We start from the raw sequence: 11271 nt of genomic DNA, 5'->3' as shown, positions 1-11271 counted from the left end.
GGACACCGTGGCACTCCATGGGCAACGGGGAAAGGTGATGAGCCATGCCATACCCTGAACGACGCTATGCCTTACGTCCCTGCTGCTTTCTTGAGAAATGCTGGTGCCATATATGCAGATGCATACAAAACGCTCACCCTAACCCCCATAAGATAATCTCATCATCAACCCAATTAAGAGAAACAATATCAGCAATTTACACAGCATACTGCAAAACTGGTGAAAAACCCACAGTTCTATCTTCAATAAAGTCAGAAATTCTAGGAAAATGCAGTGCTCCTAGAACAAAGAAAAGCATACTATTAAACCATCTGGGCACCCCCTAAACACTCATCACAAAGTTATGACCCGAAAAAAAAAGGAGCATAGCAGTCAACTTTCTACCATACAGGCAGCTGGATGTTTACTGCTCCCGAAGGTCTCAGCTCAGCCTTCTCACCTCTGCCTCCCTAAATGCCGAAACACGCCTGCCCAAACAGCTGAGCCTGTCCCACAGCTGCAGCAAAGCGAGGGACCAGCAGAGCACCCACCCCACGGGGCCCAGCAGCAGAATGAGCTCCTGAGCCCGGGCTGGGGCTCATGTACCCCGGGCCCCGCCCACTGCCCTCAGGCCCCGCCCACCACCCTTCCCACAATCCCCTGGGAAAGGGGCAGGGCCAACCCCCAGAAGACGTGAAGGCGGGTGGCAGCGGGAGCAGCAGCTTCGCTTCTCCTGCCTTAAGTTCCCAGCAGGCGAAGCACCTCCCCTTTTTATTTCCATTTGGGACTAACCTCTGGTGATTCTCTTACCGCTTTTGTGTGATTTCTGTCCAGTTGTTGCTGTGGAGAAGAGAGCTCTGCAGGGGTTGCATTATTTTTGCAATCTTCAGATATTTTTGTGGTTAACTGATAATCGTGTTTTATCGTTTTGGAAGGGTGTTGGAAGCATATGATTTCCAGAAGACTTATGAGCATTTACGGGCTCCTGGAGGACTAAAGTGCCACGGAGACGCGCATCGGAGGACTGAGGGGGCACTTCCGGGGTCCTGGAGGACCGCGGGGTCACGTAGATGGAAACCCGGAAAACTGCCGGGCACTGACGGGGCTGCGGTAACGCGTAAGAGCCGATGCGGAGGGGCCGATGGCCGCTCTGGAGGCCGGGCGGGCGGCACCGATGCCGCTCCAGGTGGCGCGGAGCTCGCCAGAGTCCCGGCGGTCCTGGTTCGCCCTCCGGCCGCCGCTCTCTTGAGACTGCGGCCGGACGGGCCTCCGCGAAGCCGCGCCTGCGCACGAGCTGCGGAATCACAGAACCCTTCGAGACAGAGGTTTTTATTTTGAACTTTTACATACATAATTTATATATATGTACATTTCTCATTCCCTATTTCAACGCCTCCTACCCATAGTTGCAGGTTTTCACATTTTTTAATGCATCCCAAGGATTTTCAGACATTCTGGGGCCGCGACCCACTTCTTTTGGGGGGGCAACTCCACGTAACCCCCCACCATCTCCCACTCACCTGCTCCTCTGCTGCGTCATCGCTGCCCCAGTGACATCGGGGTGCCCCAAATGACACCATCACCCCCCAAGACACACACACACAGACACCCTTCTATTCACCCCAAAAAAAGGCTCAAAACGCTCAGACCCAGGGCTGGCCCCTTCTCCCCAGGGGGGCTCCGCCACCGGCTGCAAACCTGGGCTGGGGCATCTCTCGAGCAGCACGAGACGCCTACGACGAGGCACCTGGAAAACAAAAATCCCCAATTATAGCTCAGCATCCCAAAAAACCAGCACAGAAGAGAGCAGAGGAATTCCGTCAGACGGAGGGACGGGACAGGAGCTGGGGAAACAGCTCAGCTCGAAATACAGCACAGCCTTCAAAAGCCAGCGCCATCTGAACTCTTAAAAGTCAGGATTAAGACTAATCAGTGCCATTTTGAACACGTTCTTAGCGTAAGGGCGAACCCTCCGGCTGGTGCTGGGAAACACCTGGCCCTTTCCCTTTCCCTGAGAAGGTGTGCATGAAGTTTACATCCACCCAGTGAAAATACTTACCCTGTGAAAGTACTTGGCTTTCCTTCGGCGCTAATTTAACTTGCACAGCTGTGAACGGATACTATTAAACTATCCGTCTCCAAAATACACAGCTATGATTTGACCACGGGGGGGTTTTTGTGTGCTACACGAGGAGGAGGAGGGACATCGGTGCAGCGGCGCTGCCCGAGAGAGACACTACTGGCTGCCGGGAAAAGGCGGCACTGAAAGCCAGACAGAAGTAAAGTACTTCAGAGCACTCTGCCAAAAAAACGGGGGGAAAACCGCGTAACATTCAGTTGTCTCTCCTTTTAAACATTTCGAACAAATACCTAACTGCCCAGGGACACCTCATAAATTGTACACTACAGCCATTTAGGCGGCTGCAGTTTAAACTACGCAAGTCAGTTTGTCGATTATACAACTCTCACTTTTTTTTTTTTAGCTTCATTTAACATAGAAAAATCAGTGAGAGAAAAAACTCCTCCAAATGGTTTCACTTCTGGGGGCGGGGAATCAAATCGCCGGCGCCGCGATCCGTAGGGCTACCAAAAAGGACCGGCAGGTTCGCGAATGCTTTTGGCTGTGCTGAAGGCGCAGAGGAACGCGTTTTTATGGTATCTCGACTGTTCCAACCGAGAACCCAAAGGCCGGCGATGCCAGCAACTGGGGGGAGACGCGCGGCACTTGGGCCTGCGGAAGGAAATGAACTTCCTCCCGAGGTTACAGAAAAAGGACATTGTTGAAGCCGTAACTCACCAAAACCACAACCAAAACCACAGGATTCGCCGTCACGAGTTAAACGCTGCTGATGCTTCACGGCAAAGCCTGGAGAACGCAGAGAGGCGATGCCCGTTTGTCCCGTTTTGTCCATGTCTCCTCTTTGACCTCAATCGCCTTTAGGACAGATGCCAGTATCTCAGTGAGGTTTTCGAGTACCGCTGTGAAATATTTTAAAGACTTATTGACTGAGAAAGCATAAAGTTTTTATCGTGAAAGCAAAGCCTGCTTCTTCTGGACATGTGAACTCTTACAAACAGTTCCTTCCCTCTTCTAGTACAGAATTATTTTCACAGTATCGTTTGACAGTGAGCACCCAGAAAGAGAAGAATATGCTTTCAGGAAGAGAAAAATAAATGGAGGGAAGTAAGCTTTGCAGAGGCGTAACGTGCTCCAGGACAGACTTTATTTTGGTTTTAGGATTGTGAGGGACGGACTGTAAATTCCCTGCCGAGGGGCAGGAGCCCCTCCAAGCCTTCAGTGGAACGCCTCAAACACTCGCAAGGAAATAAATAACGCAGGCCTGGCCTTCAAACAGCTGATGAGGCTCACACTTCTGGCGGCTGAAAGTGTGGGAGAACTGTCTTGTGAAGACAGGTCGGTTCTGCCACTCGTGCCGTGAGCTCGCTCGTTCTCAGTTCTCGAGGCCGTTGTGTCCCATGAGTGACCTTTGCTTCATTATCCGCGAAACGCACGTGAAAGCGCACGCCCTGCATGTGCTAATGAAGATTACAGAGATCACGCTAAACATGTGTGACCATGGCACTCGTCTCTCCACCCAAATCATGGCACACGTCACCGGGGAGAAGGGAGAAACCTGAGCTGAGCCCGTCCTCAGCCAGGAGGGCGGACCGTGCTGATTCAGCAAACGTAAAAGGGGAAAATAAGTGCCCCGAGGGAACAAAAAAGAAACAAAAGAGATAGTGCCTGGGAAGATTCTTCCCAAGAAAGAAGAAGATTATGCCTGGGAAGAATCCCTGAAAAAGACGCTGGAACCAGGACCCGCGATCTCTTTATCTCTGTCTTTTTCTCTGTCTTTTCCTCTCTCTGTCCCTCAGTTTCTCTTTTCTCTTGGAATTGTTAAGTAACAGTTAGAGCTGTGAAGTGATGACCTTAAGATGACCTTAAGTACGACCTTAAGCACCGCTTGCCATAAGTTGTCCTACACCTGGTGTTAACTAACACAATGTACACCCCAACACCTGCCATAATTTTTTATATACCTAACCAATTATCGTGGGCTTGTTAAGATCTATACTAACCATTTTGGTAAGCTAATAAATGTTTCTGTATGGACCTTGAGATTTATCTCACCTTAGTCCGTGCCGCTGAGAATTTACAAATCTGAAGTCACTTACCCTCCCCTCTTTCCTGACAGCGGGAAGCGACAAGGATTTTGTTAAAATATTTCACAGAAAAACTATAGGAGGAGCGCTGGCACATCCTTCCCGTTAACTTCAGAGTCCACACTACAAGAACCTCAGGAAAAAAGCAGACGCGCATCGCAGACGCACCTCGTACTCGCAGAGCACTCCGGATTCTTTCCGTCTGTCCTGTACCATCACGGCAGAAGGAAGGGCGACCACGGAGAAACGCTGGCAGCTGGCATTCTGCCAAGACAGGAAAAAAACTTCTGGCGTAAAGCTAGGTGGCAATCTAAAGCGTCCTTCTTTCGTGAAGGTCTGTGAAGACTGCAGCCAACGGAGGCTCCTGACGAGTGGGACACGGCCCCAAAGCCTGGGACTCACCGCAGCTCCTGCTTTCAGCGCTGCCCACAGAATTTTCCAGTTCAGGTGCCTCTCTCTTTCTCTGTCCCTTCCTCTTCTGCAGCGCTGGTCACTTGACCATCCTCCACCTAAGAGAACACAGCGGTGTCTTACAGCTCTTGCGATATGAAGCTTCCCAGATGTGCAGCCTTGCACGCACACAACCCTTCCCCATGGCCATACCGTGATTTTGGATACGCGTACGGACCCTGCGGTACATATCAGCAATCTGGTCTGCTGAGGACAACTCAGAGGGGACCCTTCCTCACCCAGAAATGCTTGGCTGTCTCTTCCCTGCCGCAGGAAGCACCTTCTGGCTCAAATACCTTGATGTTGTTCTCTGGCTGTTTCACGTTTTTCAAGCATCTTAAGCTTCACCCGCAGCAGCTCCTGTTCAAAGCCAGTAAACGTCCACCAGTCCCAGGTCGCCCACACCAGGAGGGAGAACGGGGCTGAACGGAGACAGCCCAGGCAAGTCTGTGGCAAAGGCAGCCCACGACAACCCCGGGGAGGAGCGGACAACCGCGGCCTCCGGGAGAGAAAGAGAAGGGGCAGCAGTTCCCCGACCACTCGCCCCAGCGGGAGCCCCCCCTGCAGCAGGAGCTCCTGGAGACGCTGCTTTCCCCACCCGGATGCTCCTGGCACCTGCATCGAGAGGCGACGAAGCGCAGCCAGGGGCGGCCGCCGCTGTCGGGAACAGGACGGGGGGAGGACATCTGCCGGCAGTGCCTCGGCTGGGGAGGAGGGCCGGGGCCCGTCTCCTCGCAAAGGAACAGGGAGCGGGGGTGCTGCGGGCCCGGGAGCGGGGGGACGCGGCCCGGGAGCAGGGGGGGGCCGGCCCGGGAGCCCGGGGACGCGGGGGGAGAACCGTCCCGATGGGGGGGTACGCGAGGGAGGGAGGGAGGGGGGGTCCAAGCCGGAGGACGCGGCGGGGGGGGCCGGGGCCGGGGCCGGCCTGGGAGCCAGGGGACGGGACGCGGGGGGGGAACAGTCCCGGGAGCGGGGGGGTCCGAGCCGGAGGACGCAGGGGGGGTCCGAGCCGGAGGACGGGGGGGGTGGGGCCGGGGCCGGGCTGGGAGCCAGGGGACGCGGGGGGGGGACGCGGGGAGGGGGGGAACCGTCCCGGGAGCGGGGGGGGGTCCGTCCCGGGAGCGGGGACCGCCTACCATCCTCCCGCCCGACGGAAACGCGACCGGCAGACGCCGCTCCCCACGTGACCACCCGGAAGTAACGTACCGGAAAATACTTCGCAGGCTGGCGTGGCGGCGCGACGTAGGCGCCGGTGGCGCCGAGGCTGACGGCCGCCGCAAAGCCCGCAGCCCCACGGGCTGTGGGGCCACGCGAGCGGCCGCCAAAGAGCTTTCCAACGAGGCACGGCTTTCCCTCCTGGCTCTTCGGGCGTGGGAGCTGTCGCCAGAGCCACGGCCCTACCGGAAAATGCTTCGCAGGCTGGCGCGGCTGCACCTGGTGGGTGCCGGTGGCTCCGAGGCTGACGGCCGCCGCAAAGCCCGCAGCCCCACAGGCTGTTTCGCCAGGCGAGCGGCCGCCAAAGAGATTTCCAACGAGGCATGGCTTTCCCTCCTGGCTCTTCGTGCTTGGGAGCTGTCGCCAGAGTTGCGGCCCTACCGGAAAATGCTTCGCAAGCTGGCGCGGCGGCGCCATGTGGGCGCCGGTGGCGCCGAGGCTGACGGCCGCCACAAAGCCCGCAGCCCCACAGGCTGTGGGGCCACGCGAGCGGCTGCCAAAGAGCTTTCCAAAGAGGCACGGCTTTCCCTCCTGGCTCTTCGGGCGTGGGAGCTGTCGCCAGAGCCGCAGCCCTACAGGAAAATGCTTCGCAGGCTGGCGCGGCTGCACCTGGTGGGTGCCGTTGGCTCCGAGGCTGACGGCCGCCGCAAAGCCCGCAGCCCCACAGGCTGTTTCGCCAGGCGAGCGGCTGCCAAAGAGCTTTCCAACGAGGCACGGCTTTCCCTCCTGGCTCTTCGGGCGTGGGAGCTGTCGCCAGAGCCACGGCCCTACCGGAAAATGCTTCGCAGGCTGGCGCGGCTGCACCTGGTGGGTGCCGGTGGCTCCGAGGCTGACGGCCGCCGCAAAGCCCGCAGCCCCACAGGCTGTTTCGCCAGGCGAGCGGCCGCCAAAGAGCTTTCCAACGAGGCATGGCTTTCCCTCCTGGCTCTTCGGGCTTGGGAGTTGTCGTCAGAGCCGCAGCCGTACCGGAAAATGCTTCGCAAGCTGGCACGGCAGCGCCACGTGGGCACCGTTGGCGGCGAGGCTGACGGCCGCCGCAAAGCCCGCAGCCACACGGGCTGTGGGGCCACATGAGCGGCTGCCAAAGAGCTTTCCAGCGAGGCACGACTTTCCCTCCTGGCTCTTCGGGCGTGGGAGCTGTCGCCAGAGCCGCGGCCCTACCGGAAAATGCTTCGCAGCCTGGTGAGGCGGTGACACATGGGCGCCGGTGGAAGCGAGGCTGACGGCTGACGGCCGCCGCAAAGCCCGCAGCCCCACAGGCTGTTTCGCCAGGCGAGCGGCTGCCAAAGAGCTTTCCAACGAGGCACGGCTTTCCCTCCTGGCTCTTCGGGCGTGGGAGCTGTCGCCAGAGCCGCGGCCCTACAGGAAAATGCTTCGCAGGCTGGCGCGGCTGCACCTGGTGGGCGCCGGTGGCGGGGAGGCTGACGGCCGCCACAAAGCCCGCAGCCCCACGGGCTGTGGGGCCACGCGATCGGCTGCCAAAGAGCTTTCCAACGAGGCACGGCTTTCCCTCCTGGCTCTTCGTGCTTGGGAGCTGTCGCCAGAGTTGCGGCCCTACCGGAAAATGCTTCACAGGCTGGTGGGGCGGAGCCACGTGGGCGCCGGTGGCTCCGAGGCTGACGGCCGCGGCAAAGCCCGCAGCCCCACGGGCTGTTTCGCCAGGCGAGCGGCTGCCAAAGAGCTTTCCAACGAGGCACGGCTTTCCCTCCTGGCTCTTCGTGCTTGGGAGCTGTCGCCAGAGTTGCGGCCCTACCGGAAAATGCTTCGCAAGCTGGCGCGGCGGCGCCATGTGGGCGCCGGTGGCGCCGAGGCTGACGGCCGCCACAAAGCCCGCAGCCCCACAGGCTGTGGGGCCACGCGAGCGGCTGCCAAAGAGCTTTCCAAAGAGGCACGGCTTTCCCTCCTGGCTCTTCGGGCGTGGGAGCTGTCGCCAGAGCCGCAGCCCTACAGGAAAATGCTTCGCAGGCTGGCGCGGCGGCGCCACGTGGGCGTCGGTGTCGCTGAGGCTGACGTCCGCCGGAAAGCCCGCAGCCCCACGGGCTGTGGGGCCACGCGAGAGGCTGCCAAAGAGCTTTCCAACGAGGCATGGCTTTCCCTCCTGGCTCTTCGGGCGTGGGAGCTGTCGCCAGAGCCGCGGCCCTACCGGAAAATGCTTCGCAGGCTGGCGCGGCGGCGCCACGTGGGCGCCGGTGGCACCGAGGCTGACGGCCGCCGCAAAGCCCGCAGCCCCACGGGCTGTGGGGTCACGCGATCGGCTGCCAAAGAGCTTTCCAGCAGGCACGACTTTCCCTCCTGGCTCTTCGGGCGTGGGAGCTGTCGCCAGAGCCGCGGGCCTACCGGAAAATGCTTCGCAGGCTGGCGCGGCGGCGCCACGTGGGCGCCGGTGGCAGCGAGGCTGACGGCCGCCGCAAAGCCCGCAGCCCCACAGGCTGTTTCGCGAGGCGAGCGGCTGCCAAAGAGCTTTCCAACGAGGCACGGCTTTCCCTCCTGGCTCTTCGGGTGTGGGAGCTGTCGCCAGAGCCGCGGCCCTACAGGAAAATGCTTCGCAGGCTGGCGCAGCGGCGCCACGTGGGCGCCGGTGGCAGGGAGGCTGACGGTCGCCGCATAGCCCGCAGCCCCATGGGCTGTGGGGCCACGCGAGCGGCCGCCAAAGAGCTTTCCAACGAGGCACGGCTTTCCCTCCTGGCTCTTCGGGCGTGGGAGCTGTCGCCAGAGCCACGGCCCTACCGGAAAATGCTTCGCAGGCTGGCGCGGCTGCACCTGGTGGGTGCCGTTGGCTCCGAGGCTGACGGCCGCCGCAAAGCCCGCAGCCCCACAGGCTGTTTCGCCAGGCGAGCGGCTGCCAAAGAGCTTTCCAACGAGGCACGGCTTTCCCTCCTGGCTCTTCGGGCGTGGGAGCTGTCGCCAGAGCCACGGCCCTACCGGAAAATGCTTCGCAGGCTGGCGCGGCTGCACCTGGTGGGTGCTGGTGGCTCCGAGGCTGACGGCCGCCGCAAAGCCCGCAGCCCCACAGGCTGTTTCGCCAGGCGAGCGGCCGCCAAAGAGCTTTCCAACGAGGCACGGCTTTCCCTCCTGGCTCTTCGGGCTTGGGAGCTGTCGCCAGAGCCGCGGCCCTACCGGAAAACGCTTCGCAGGCTGGCGCAGCGGCGCCACGTGGGCGCCGGTGGCGGCGAGGCTGACGGCCGCCGCAGAGCCCGCAGCCCCATGGGCTGTGGGGCCACGCGAGCGGCTGCCAAAGAGCTTTCCAACGAGGCACGGCTTTCCCTCCTGGCTCTTCGGGCTTGGGAGTTGTCGTCAGAGCCGCAGCCGTACCGGAAAATGCTTCGCAAGCTGGCACGGCAGCGCCACGTGGGCACCGTTGGCGGCGAGGCTGACGGCCGCCGCAAAGCCCGCAGCCACACGGGCTGTGGGGCCACATGAGCGGCTGCCAAAGAGCTTTCCAGCGAGGCACGACTTTCCCTCCTGGCTCTTCGGGCGTGGGAGCTGTCGCCAGAGCCGCGGCCCTACCGGAAAATGCTTCGCAGCCTGGTGAGGCGGTGACACATGGGCGCCGGTGGCAGCGAGGCTGACGGCCGCCGCAAAGCCCGCAGCCCCACAGGATGTTTCGCCAGGCGAGCGGCTGCCAAAGAGCTTTCCAACGAGGCACGGCTTTCCCTCCTGGCTCTTCGGGCGTGGGAGCTGTCGCCAGAGCCGCGGCCCTACAGGAAAATGCTTCGCAGGCTGGCGCGGCTGCACCTGGTGGGCGCCGGTGGCGGGGAGGCTGACGGCCGCCACAAAGCCCGCAGCCCCACGGGCTGTGGGGCCACGCGATCGGCTGCCAAAGAGCTTTCCAACGAGGCACGGCTTTCCCTCCTGGCTCTTCGTGCTTGGGAGCTGTCGCCAGAGTTGCGGCCCTACCGGAAAATGCTTCACAGGCTGGTGGGGCGGAGCCACGTGGGCGCCGGTGGCTCCGAGGCTGACGGCCGCGGCAAAGCCCGCAGCCCCACGGGCTGTTTCGCCAGGCGAGCGGCTGCCAAAGAGCTTTCCAACGAGGCATGGCTTTCCCTCCTGGCTCTTCGGGCGTGGGAGCTGTCGCCAGAGCCGCAGCCCTACAGGAAAATGCTTCGCAGGCTGGCGCGGCGGCGCCACGTGGGCGCCGGTGTCGCTGAGGCTGACGTCCGCCGGAAAGCCCGCAGCCCCACGGGCTGTGGGGCCACGCGAGCGGCTGCCAAAGAGGTTTCCAACGAGGCACGGCTTTCCCTCCTGGCTCATCGGGCGTGGGAGCTGTCGTCAGAGCCGCGGCCCTACCGGAAAATGCTTCGCAGGCTGGCGCGGCTGCACCTGGTGGGCGCCAGTGGCGGGGAGGCTGACGGCCGCCACAAAGCCCGCAGCCCCACGGGCTGTGGGGCCACGCAAGAGGCTGCCAAAGAGCTTTCCAACGAGGCATGGCTTTCCCTCCTGGCTCTTCGGGCGTGGGAGCTGTCGCCAGAGCCGCGGCCCTACCGGAAAATGCTTCGCAGGCTGGCGCGGCTGCACCTGGTGGGCGCCGGTGGCGGGGAAGCTGACGGTCGCCGCAAAGCCCGCAGCCCCACGGGCTGTGGGGCCACGCGAGCGGCTGCCAAAGAGCTTTCCAACGAGGCACGGCTTTCCCTCCTGGCTCTTCGGGCGTGGGAGCTGTCGCCAGAGCCGCGGCCCTACCGGAAAATGCTTCGCAGGCTCGTGCGGCGGCGCCACGTGGGCGCGGGTGGCGCAAAGGCTGACGGCCGCCGCAAAGCCCGCAGCCCCACGGGCTGTGAGGCCACGCAAGCGGCTGCCAAAGAGCTTTCCAACGAGGCACGGCTTTCCCTCCTGGCTCTTCGGGCGTGGGAGCTGTCGCCAGAGTCGCGGCCCTACAGGAAAATGCTTCCCAGGCTGGCGCGGCTGCACCTGGTGGGCGCCGGTGGCGGGGAGGCTGACTGCCCCCACAAAGCCCGCAGCCCCACGGGCTGTGGGGCCACGCGAGCGGCTGCCAAAGAGCTTTCCAACGAGGCACGGCTTTCCCTCCTGGCTCTTCGGGCGTGGGAGCTGTCGCCAGAGCCGCGGCCCTACCGGAAAATGCTTCGCAGGCTGGCGCGGCTGTAGCTGGTGGGCGCCGGTGGCGGTGAGGCTGACGGCCGCCGCAAAGCCCGCAGCCCCACGGGCTGTGGGGCCACGCGAGCGGCTGCCAAAGAGCTTTCCAACGAGGCACGGCTTTCCCTCCTGGCTCTTCGTGCTTGGGAGCTGTCGCCAGAGTTGCGGCCCTACCGGAAAATGCTTCGCAGCCTGGTGAGGCGGCGACACATGGGCGCCGGTGGCAGCGAGGCTGACGGCCGCCGCAAAGCCCGCAGCCCCACAGGCTGTTTCGCCAGGCGAGCGGCTGCCAAAGAGCTTTCCAACGAGGCACGGCTTTCCCTCCTCGCTTTTCGGGCGTGGGAGCTGTCGCCAGAGCCGCAGCCCTACAGGAAA

At 61.9% G+C, this 11271-nt stretch overlaps 1 long non-coding RNA gene across 1 annotated transcript; it reads right to left on the bottom strand.

Annotated features, from left to right (window-relative positions):
* Positions 1-3376: 3376 nt before the first annotated feature.
* LOC134509487 (uncharacterized) lies at positions 3377-4645 on the bottom strand. Its single transcript, XR_010069342.1, has 3 exons — positions 4546-4645; positions 4312-4407; positions 3377-3516 (listed from the first exon to the last, which is right to left on the bottom strand). It is a non-coding gene; the product is annotated as an uncharacterized LOC134509487 (long non-coding RNA).
* Between the last annotated feature and the right edge of the window lie 6626 nt (positions 4646-11271).

The sequence above is a fragment of the Chroicocephalus ridibundus genome, unplaced genomic scaffold, assembly GCF_963924245.1.
Source record: "Chroicocephalus ridibundus unplaced genomic scaffold, bChrRid1.1 SCAFFOLD_61, whole genome shotgun sequence".
Classification (NCBI taxonomy): Eukaryota; Metazoa; Chordata; class Aves; order Charadriiformes; family Laridae; genus Chroicocephalus; species Chroicocephalus ridibundus.
Note: the sequence above shows the minus strand (reverse complement) of the source record. Positions and strands in the feature narration are given on the sequence as shown.